Raw genomic sequence first — 10,965 nt, 5'->3', positions numbered from 1 at the left:
GAACCTGGAGCGAACCTGGAGAGAACCTGGAGCGAACCTGGAGAGAACCTGGAGAGAACCTGGAGGGAACTTGGCCCGGCTGAAGCCAGGCGGATCGGTTCCTCCGGGTCCGTCAGTCCAGGTTCTGCTGACCCGGCCCGGTTCGGCCCGGTTCCTCTCCAGCTGTGTTCAGTCCCACTTCATGCCTCAGATGGAGCTAATTCAGAGTTTTGTACCCAGGAAATCCGAACTGACTCAACCAACTCCGGGTTTTCCTCCTCCAGGATGCTCACCAGCGCTCTGCTGCGTCACGACCGGATCATCTTCAGAAAGCAGAACCACTCCGATCCTCGGCTTTCCAAACTTTCTCTCTGTCTCTGTCCAGCTGACGGGACGTTTTTCTGTCCGTTTGCTCCGACCTGCTTCATATCATCATCTGCTGTAAATGACTGAGCAAAGATTCCCGATGACGCTCCGTCAGCAGCAGCTTCCAGTGACTCACTGAGAATCTGCAGCCGCTATTTGGTGCCGACACTGAAAATGAAAAATATGAATCGATGCACCCACAGATATGAAACCTGATCCAGAACTGCTGCAGCCTGAACTCTCAATTTCACTCACAGGTTTTACTTTGAGACAGAACTGAAACGATGCGTGTTTCTGTGTCTCTGGACCATTTCATATTCATAAGTGAGCTGTTTTGGTCATGAGGAACATGAAGGTTTAGAGTCACTTCATTTCCATTCATTCCCAACAACAACGAAGAAAACAGCCAGAAAACTTCAAAGGATGAAAAACGAGCAAAACAAACAGAAAACGAGTCTCAGGAAGGAGAAACTGAATCCCTTCATCTGCTGCAGACAACGGGGTCAGAGGTCACCCACACAACAGACACTGAAGATGTGGTTTCAGATTTTTATCACCTGGGCCAAATAAACAAAAACATAAATAATAATTGTGTTTTTAATCGTCATGCAGAGGCGACCCCAGGCCCTCTGGGGCCCTGGGCTGAGTTCTGCTGGGGCCCGTTTCACACAGCTTTACAGCTAATTAGAATTAAAATGTTATTAACTCTCACTGATCTGTTAAAAGGCCTTTGATGGTTCTGGTCGAGTTCAACCTGTGTGGATCCTAAGCAGGAGCAAAGTCTGCTTCTGCCTCAGGCTGGCCCGGCAGCCACAAACCAACCTTATTCCTCCTCTGTGGCTTTTTCGCCCCCACTTGTTTCTAACTAATTTACTAGATGAAAACGTGTCGCATGAAGAGTGTCTGTGGTTCTAGAGGCAGATTTCTACTGACTGGTGAAACAGTCTCATGGTGGAGCCGGTTTCCATTTAGCTCTTTACCATTTAACAAACGCGCCGCCTTCCCTAACTTCACTGCTCCAACATCATTGTGACTGTTGGACAAACTGCTAACTTTGTTTCTTTGTGTCTCTTCAGGTTCGGATGTTTGAGCTGGAGGACGAAGCGGCTGAAGGTAAGATCCAGACGTCAGCAGGGTTTTGTTTTCTCTGAATGCCCAGGATAAAATCTGCTCTCTATTTCAAATAAATCTGAAAATGATGCCACGATTCGCCGTGAGAGAAAATGTTGAAGGAGCTTTATTCTAATAGAAAGGATAAATATGAACAGCCATGACTGTGATTTAAAATGGCAGATGCTTTAGTCAGACGAGGCGTTTATTTAACCGTTAGCTCGTTTTCTCCTGGCTGGTTGCCTTGACAACCACCTGGCTTCGTTATCGGAGGTGTGACCGCAGCTGAACATGTAAATCACAAACCTTCCCTCTAAGATGTAAAGTTTTCCCAGCCATGCTCCGAGTCCTTTAAGGAGCCGGCCCTGGCCCAGGGGCCCCAGGCGCTCTGGCCCTCAGGCGCTCTGGCCCCCTGGTGCTCTGGCCCCCAGGGCTCTGGTCCCTGGTGCTCTGGCCCCCAGGGCTCTGGTCCCTGTTGCTCTGGTCCCTGGTGCTCTGGCCCCCAGGGCTCTGGTCCCTGGTGCTCTGGTCCCTGGTGCTCTGGCCCCCAGGGCTCTGGTCCCTGGTGCTCTGGTCCCTGGTGCTCTGGTCCCCTGGTGCTCTGGTCCCTGGTGCTCTGGTCCCTGTTGCTCTGACCCCCGGCGCTCTGGTCCCCTGGTGCTCTGGTCCCCAGGGCTCTGGTCCCTGGTGCTCTGGTCCCCCAGGGCTCTGGCCCCTGGCCCCCAGCAGGCTCTCCTGATGTGGAAACGTCTGGATGGTCCCTATCCTGTTACAGAAGCTGATGGGAAAACGTCCAGCTGAAAACGTCGTTTATTTCGTTTATCTACATTAAAACGGTGAAATTGTTTTTCTTCCCATAATTTTAAACTAAAAATGCATTTTTGTGGTAAATCTGGAATCTACTCAACAATATTTAAAACGGCAGCATGTCATTACTCTGCTCTCAGTTATTAATGATATTTCTACATTTTGGTCTGAGTTACATAGAAATGATTTCATTTGAAAAGTTTTCCGTCTGCTTAAAACTGGTTGTTTAGGAATCTTATTTATTTGTATGTTTTCTTTTCATTTACATTTCCAGACTCATAACCGTATTTTGTTTTCTGCCTGATGACATTTAAACGTTAAATCAGAGACTCGAGTCGTTTCTTGGATCGATACGTTTTTCTGTAAAGTATTTTGACGCGGCGCTACGTCTCTGATGATAATAATAACTCATTAAGACGATCTGACCCCAGTGTTTAACCGGTTCGATTGGTCAGGTGTGAACAGTAGCTGACCTCTGACCTCTGGTCCTCCAAACCTCGGTCTGGGTTCGGTTTGTGAACGCCAAGCAGACCAGAGACCGCTCCAAAACCAGGAAGTGGACTACGCGCAAGGCATTCTGGGTAAATACAAACAAAGCTAACGTGCTAGCCTAGTGCTAGCAGCAGAAATGGCTCCTGGTCTTTAGCCAAAGACTAAAGAGAAATCCTCCAACCGCTAAAACCTGACGCCTCCATCTTGTTTTCATCTGCTGAAGAAGGAAGTTGCTCTCAGTGTCTTCAGAGGTTTTTGTGTCGTTTCCTTCAGTGGTTCTTGGTGCAGCGCCCCCACAGGCCAGGAGGGGAACTGGCTGCTCAGAGGGTTTGGTTGCTTCGGACCTCAATCGAACCAAGTCTCCTGGACTATCAGGTGGAAAAACATCCAGAAGTGAAAACTCTGTCAGGTCCTGCTGCTTATGGGACTTTTGTTTTATTCTGCTCAAACCAGACAATGCTAAACAGAGAGTGAGGCTCTTCAGTTCAGCCTGTACTCTGTATTCAGACTGACTCAAACTTAAATGCAAGACAAATTGTTCAACAATGTAGTTATCCGACCACAAAGAACCAAAGCTGCAGTAAATAGCAGCACTGTTTTAGCAGTAAACTCTAGAAATAGGGCTTGAACATCAAGACGGGTTGTTTTCTGGATCATAAACAGCCCAGAACAACTCCGAACCCGTTAAATAAATAATCGGAATGAAAGGGGAAAAAAATAAGAAGCAGATGGAGACGCGGCTGCCATGGTAACCGCTGTTGGTCCGCTGAAAACAAAACAAAAGTGGTGCGAACAAAATAATTAGACGGGTCTCTGCTGGGTTAACGGGCGGACAGGGAAATGACTGGGAACATTCCTCTCGCTGCAGACACGCGTTCGCTCTGACGGAGACGGCAGAAAAAAGCCTTGAGGTGAAGAGGAAGTGGAGGAAGTGTGTGTGTCCTGTTGCCATGGCGACCACAGCTTGGTACAAGCGGTGCACGCTGCGCCCTTGACAGCATCGCATGAAGAGCGAGTGCAAGGCATAAAACCGGGAATTATGATCCGAAATACTGATGAAGAGGAGCGTGTGTGTGTGTGTGTGTGTGTGTGTGTGTGTTCAGCCCAGAGTGAGATAACAGAGCGGCAGACTTTGAATAGCACTGAGGGATGTGAATGTTGTCGAAACAGCAGCAGTTAGTTTGGTTCCCGTTTCCTCTAAGCAACCAGAGGTCCACTGGCTCTTTGTTTGTGCATTCAAATGGGATGGAAAGCAGAGTGTGTGTGTGTGTGTGTGTATGGGGGAATTTTTCTGCCATAATCCAGGACCACACATTTTCAGTCTGAAAGCAGAATTTCATGACTTTTGTACTCAAAACTTCTTGCGTTCACACTGCAGCCTGAAGTGACTCAATTCTGATTTTTTTTTTTTTTTTGCCTTAATGCGATCCGTATCTGATATTTTCATGACAGTCTGAACAACACAGATCGGATTCTTTTCGAATGCGATCAGGCCACTTGGGTATCCGATACTATCCTTTTTAAATGCGACCTAACATCCAGGTCGCATTCATCCGACCTGAACGTCACCGATACTCGACAAACGTCACTATTCTGCGTCCAGATGCACAAGCGGAAAGAAAAACAACAACCATGACGGATTATATGAGGATTAAGTTGTTAATTTGCTGCTCCGGTCGGACAACAACTTCCAACATGTAAGCTAAGCTTCACCGTTAGCCTCCATGTTTACTTCCGTAAACTCTGAGCACTTCTTCTTCTTCTTCTTCTTCTTATGGCGGTTGGCAGAACACTGAGAACGCTGACGCTATTGCGCCCTCTACTGCGCATGCGGGACACTTTCAGGTCGTTTGCCCGTTCAAACTGCAGAACGCATGCAGGTCGCATTTACCGGCAGTGTGAACGGCCCCTGGACAAACTGTTTCTTTTCAGCCCTCTAGTTTAGTTTTCCTTTATAAAGGTGTTATATATGTAGTATTTTATTTCCGCCACTAGGTGGCTCTTCGATCATATTTGTTCATAGATCTGAGCATTGATTAGTGCGGATATCACCCAGAGATGTTTATTATCTCTTTCAACTGTGTCCGTCCATTGACTGTCAGTAATACTGTTGGTTTAGTTCGGTTTCTCTAAGAGCCGTATCTGCACTTTGTAGAAAATTATGGTCGTTTCGTATAGTTTATTCGTATGGTTAAGGGCTAACTGCTAGCCGCTTAGCATGACATAATTAAGTTCGGTTTCATGTAATTAGATGCGGCTGTTTGTGGTTTTCATGTTCCAGTTGAAATGCCCCTTTTCTCTTGTGTGTTTATCGTGACACTATTATTAGCAGGGTTGATTATTATTTATATGTAATAATTATGTTCATTCTCTTAGCCAGTATTAATCAGCTGCTAGCTTTATTAGTCTTTAAGCACTTTTATTCCCTTTGTGGACATTTGGTTGTCTTTGTGAAAAAAGTATTTACAGACAAGTACTTATAATTTGTATTTGTTTGTTTCTCTTTATAGAAAACCACACACACACTCATGCCCGTATTTATGTGTATGGAAGAACCTCAAGAGTTAATTAAAGTCACATAAAGTCTTTATATTTTCTGATTTTGCTCAAAACTACGGTGGCCTGCAGGTGCAAACACGCTGCAAACTGCAAATGACAGAACAACAATGCAACAGAAAAACAGAAAAATCTAAAACTCTACAAACTCCAAAAACGTTCGTCCTCCGCGCCACTAGGGGGCGTTGATCACCATCATCAGACGCTCAGTAAAGATGGAACGTCCTGATCCTGTCGCAAAAGGCAATCAATCGATTGCCTTTAACTCACCTGAACATCTCAGCTGTTCCAACCCAACACCTGCACTGATTCCTGATCCATTAACAAACCAGCTTCAGTCTTAGTTACAGCCACGCAAAAAAATCTGATTTGACAAAAAATCGGAATTGGGTCACTTCAAGCTGCAGTGTGAACGCAGTCTTAGTCACTGTTGTAGGGAGAAACAAAGACGTTAGCTTTCTGCTCCGTGTTACACTAAACATCCACCAGCAGTGTGCTACTGATCGCTAACAGCTACTGATCGCTAACAGCCACTGATTGCTAACAGCTACTGATTGCTAACAGCTACTGATCGCTAACAGCCACTGATTGCTAACAGCTACTGATCTTAGGCAAGAGTTTGTTCACCCAACTCCCTACATCCAGTGGGCGGCGCAGGTTGCTACAACCGATAGTAGTCACATAGGCACACCGGTTAGAAGGTTGCCAGGCGACTGTGCCACAAGATGTTTCCAAAAGCGAGCAGAGAGCAAGTGTGAGTGCGAGGAGAAGTTTTGAGAAGATAGACATGACGTTCTGCTTTCAAAATGAAAATGTGTGCTCTTGGATTATGGCAGAAAGTGTGTGTGTGTGTGTCGCTGTGTATGTGTGTGTGTGTGTGCGCACTGTGGGCTTCTGGGTACAGTGCGGTGCAGTAAAGAGTTTTGGTTTTGCTTCCGCATCATTCCTCATGCAAATAACCTCCTTGCTGCTGCAGCCTGCTCACTTCCTGTTCACTTCCTGCTCACTTCCTGCTCGTGCTCTGTAGGTGTGCATGCAAGGTGAAGCTGTGGATGAGTGCATGCATTTCTGCATTTGCACATGCATTAGTCTGCTGATGTGTCAGACCTCTGACTTTATGGCTGCATGAGAAGATCTTCATTTTTTCAGACATTTTTCTCAGAACAGTCTGACCTTCCTTAGATCCGTGAAAAGCTCTTCATTGGTGGTTCTTGTGGCTTTTCGAAGGTCTTTAAACTTTTGTTTTGGCTTTAACATTTTTTCTCCAGTTTCTGGAGGGTTTCAGTTTTTCCGTCGTTTCCTGTTTTCAGACATCAGGACTGAACTCCAGCCATCGTTGGTTCAAGCCAACCTGACTCTCTCAGGTTGGCTTGGTGACATCTGGTGTCCCTCAGGGGTCAGTTCTTGACCCCTTTATTTTCAGTCTTTTTGATTAGCATAGCGCGTTTCAGCAGCAAAGCATTTCAATGATGAAAACTGAAAATGCTACGTTACAGAGGAATAATGAAGAAAAGTTCAAATATGGACCAAAATCAATGATGTTCTAAAACTAAATGAGTTTTTGATCTGAAGCAGGGATGTCCAAAGTGTGGCCCGGGGGCCATTTGTGGCCCTTAGGCTGAGTTTGTCTGGCCCCAACTGCAGTTCAGTACAAATGTTACCCAGCCATAGGTGGTGATGTCAATGGAGAGTTTTTATTTTTAATCAGGTTTAAATTATTGCCAGCAAAGTTTTCTCAAAATGAAAAATGTTAAATAAAACAAATTATTCACTTTTTTATCAGTAGAGATTAAATCAGCTTTTATTTAAATGATTAAACTTGCTAAATGTTACGAGTGTTTAGAAAGAAACTGACCCAAATCCTGTTCCTATAACTGGGATTTTAAAATTAGATGCTTTTCTTCTGGATCACTGATGAATAATTTCCATTTCTTAGCAACTCGTCTTTGAGCTTTTTCCAAAATAATTTCACGTTTGGATTTGCTGGCAGATGAAGCCGAATCAGAAACAGAAAAAAGCAGAAAATGATTATTATTGTAATGAGAGTGTAGAAATATTTTTGTGTTTGTTCTTTCGTGTTTTATATGTTCCAGTGGTTCCCATCATTCCCATCATTCCCATCATTCCCAGTTCCTTTAGTCTCTTAATTTCTCGCTCCAGATCCGTTTTGCTCTCATGTCTCGACTTGTGGCTCCTTCGTCTCTCGCGGCCTTCTTCTTCCTCCCGTCCCTGTCGGGGAACAGGTGGCGTGTCGCTCTGTGGCTTCCTGCCCTTCCTCTGTAAACGTGAGGGACGGAAGGAGGAGGAGGAGGAGGAGGAAGAGGACGGGTCGGTTTGAAGCCTGTGATTTTTGGGGATGGAGAGGAAGAAAGCGAGCAGCAGGTGCCTGGATGTGAAGCACTTGTGGCGACGCGCAGCAGCACTCAGAGATAATCGCTACCCAGATATTTCTGTGACCCGAACAGCATGACATAATTTCCTGTCCTCACACAGGAAGCTGCTGGAGTGTCAAGAGAGGTTCAAGTGTTTCATCTGTGAAGCAGAGAAACTCGATGTCTCTCACTTTCTTCCATCTTTACATAAAACCTGACGTTTACCTCAGCACTGCTGTTAGCCGCAGCTAAACGCTCCAGCTGCTCCTGAAATCTCTTCTCTCTGCAGCAGTTTAATCTTAATCCCACGATGCACTTTCTGCGTTTGACATATTTGTGAAAACGTCGGGTTGAGGTTGTTCCTGCAGCCGCTCAGATTAGCTAGCTAACTCCAGATGCAGAGCTTTAGGAGCGATTAGCTCCACGCTAGTTCACTCTCAGAGCATTAAGGCTAGCGCAGCTGGCTAGCATCTCATGCTTCCTGTCAGTCAATGGAGTTGGGATTAGCACATGCTAACGGCGTTAGCGCCTCCAGACGGAGGAAATAAATCTGCTGAGCGTGAAGCGGAGATGACTGATGCAGGCAGCCGGATGGTTTTAGGTTTTCATGTTTAAAATGTAACTTTAAGGCTTTTATTAACGCTGCCCATCAGTTAAAACGTAATCAGATTAATCTCACTGTCAATCTGCATCCTCCTTCTGTCGCCTCCAACCCGTTAAAATGCAACAAATTATGGGATGTTGTGGAGCCATGTGGAGGCCTATATCCTGGGCGCAGGTTCGATTCCCGGCCAGGTGACCTTTGCTGCATGTCGTCCCTCTCATTACCTGCCGTCCTGTCATCTCACTTTAGAGCCAAAAAACCCTTAAAAACAAAGGACCTGACAGGGAGCAGGTGAATAGAAGCTAAGGGACGCTAACTCCACATCCAGGGAACAACAGACACTTATTTACATGCCCGCCCCTTACTGATGCCGCCCTGGACAAATGCCCGTATCAGAACATGTCCACCTTAAGCAGGTTTTCAGAAAATGTTTTATTATTTCAGACCAAACATTCTCAGATTCCCAGGTTTTATGTTCAGGAAGGTTTAAAGGGATCTCCTCGATTCAGACGTTCTTTAAATCTCCGTTCATTTCCTGTTAAATGAGGTCAAAGTTCAAGCTCTGACAGTAGACGTGACATGCGGGATGGCAATGCAGTTTTTGTTGCTGTCAACTTTCACCTTTAGCTGTCGTTCAATCCCGACTCCAAACGTTTCTTACTTGATAGACTTTCAACGCTGAGATTTTCTAGTCATTTTCTCTCTTTTATCTCTGACTCTTTTCCTCCGTTTTTCATCCTCTTTTCCCGTTTTCCAGTCCTTCATCCTCCTGTTTTCTCCTTTGCTCTCATCCCTCCTCTCTTCTTTCCTTCCTCTCTGATTTCTCCTCATTTTGCTTCATTCTTTCATTTTTGCTTTTGCTGTTACGTTCTCTTCTAAAACAAGTAAAGTTAAAATATCTGTTAATGATTGCAGATATCATCTTGGAAACAGACTCACCAATCAAAAGGATTCATAATTTTGAAATGATGAAGAAATCAGATATTTTTAAAGCTTTGTCTTAATGTTTTTCTAATGTAGACTCCTAAATGTTTGTAACTTAAATCTGGATAAAGTTAAATTTAAGTTCAGAAACTAGTTGATCTTGTGAACCTGCAGCAAATATTCAAACAACTCCAGAGTTTAGAAAGAAGCTCAAACGTGTAAAAACGGATAAAACATAAGCAAATAAAATAAACTTTTATCCTGTTGGAGTCAGAGGGATTTTTTAATGAAAATTATCTTCGTATTTGTCAAACTGTTAAAGGACAGGACAGCAAACTGAAATGTTTCTGTCCTGCAGTTCAGGTGGAACAAAACAAAATTAAATTTCCCCTTTTTTATAATTTGTCGTTTCTCTCCTCTTTCATTCGCTCTCCTGTCTCCTTCACTTATTGTTTGTATTTCCTGTCATCTTTTATTTTATCACCAAAATAAACCCCAAGTCAAAACTCCTCCGTTTGTCTCTGCTGTAGTTGCTCTTTGACTCAGTTTCCAGTTTCAGCCTTTCATCTGCAGCAGTGTGAGGTGAAACCAGGAGTCGCTCTGATGTGTTGGCTGTTTGTTTCCAGTGTGAAGCCGGCGTGTTTTCCAGGGAGCGAGTCGCTGACAGGATGACAAGTCGCTGAGAAGAGGCCGCTCCGCCAGGAGGATCAGACGCAGCTGTCAGTCGGCTCTGTGCGTTTTCATGTCGGACTACCTGAATGTCAGCAGTAATCGCTGTCCACCATATAATTCCCGGTGGGTTTTAAGAACAAAGTTAACTTGAGGGATGCCAGAAATATCTATGCAAATGTATGCAGATGAGTCCGGCTTTCAGGAAGTGTAAATGCAGTAAAGCTCCTTCATGAAATGTGAGATTCTTGGCATCAAAGTGAAACGTGTTTCAGGACAAGTGGGATAACAGAGAATGATCTTAAGACGATTCGCTTCAGAAAATCCTGCAGCGGAGCGCAGAACCACAGAACTGTAGGACCGCAGAACCACAGAACCGCAGGACCGTAGGACTGCAGAACCGGAGGTCCGGAGCCCTGGAACTGGAAGATGAACGAAAGTTCACCTGCAAATTATACAAGATAATAAAACCTCAGATTAAAATACAGATTGTAATTCTAAACAAGAAAAACAAGTTTCAGAGTTAATGGATGAATGAACAGATGGATGGATGAACAGATGGATGGACGAACAGATGGATGAATGAACAGATGGATGAATGAACAGATGGATGGATGAACAGATGGATGGATGAACAGATGGATGGATGAAACCCAGATGATATTTATTTTAGTTTTAACCTTTTAGTTGCCGCTCCTGGCAGAGGAATCTCCCTGCTGGGATAAAAACTGACTTAGTTTAAGTTGAGTTGGACTCATTGGGACTCGTTGACTCGTTGGGACTCGTTGACTCGCTGTGACGCGTTGAGACACGTTGGGACTCATTGGGACTCGTGATTCGTTGGGACTCGTTATGACTCGGGATTCGTGACTCGTTGGGACTCGTTGACTCGCTGTGACGCGTTGGGACACGTTGGGACTCATTGGGACTCGTGATTCGTTGGGACTCGTTATGACTCGGGATTCGTGACTCGTTGGGACTCGTTGACTCGTTGTGACGCGTTGGGACTCGTTGGAACTCGTACTGTGGATGAACTTGGTAAAAAGGGGTAAAGCCATTAACCCAGTCCAGTTATTAAATAGAGAT

At 44.9% G+C, this 10,965-nt stretch overlaps 1 long non-coding RNA gene across 1 annotated transcript in view; it reads left to right on the top strand.

Moving 5' to 3' along the window:
• Positions 1–10,429, top strand: part of LOC107833303 (uncharacterized) — an 18,572-nt gene extending 8,143 nt beyond the window's left edge. Inside the window, exons 2-3 of the long non-coding RNA XR_001659026.1 lie at positions 1,422–1,458; positions 9,837–10,429. This is a non-coding gene — a long non-coding RNA (uncharacterized LOC107833303). The remainder of the gene's footprint in view (positions 1–1,421; positions 1,459–9,836) is intronic.
• The last annotated feature ends 536 nt before the right edge of the window (positions 10,430–10,965 follow it).

This window comes from Poecilia formosa, unplaced genomic scaffold, assembly GCF_000485575.1.
Source record: "Poecilia formosa unplaced genomic scaffold, Poecilia_formosa-5.1.2 Scaffold360, whole genome shotgun sequence".
Taxonomy (NCBI): domain Eukaryota; kingdom Metazoa; phylum Chordata; class Actinopteri; order Cyprinodontiformes; family Poeciliidae; genus Poecilia; species Poecilia formosa.
The sequence above is the reverse complement of the archived record's forward strand: the minus strand, read 5'-3'. Positions and strand labels throughout refer to the sequence as shown.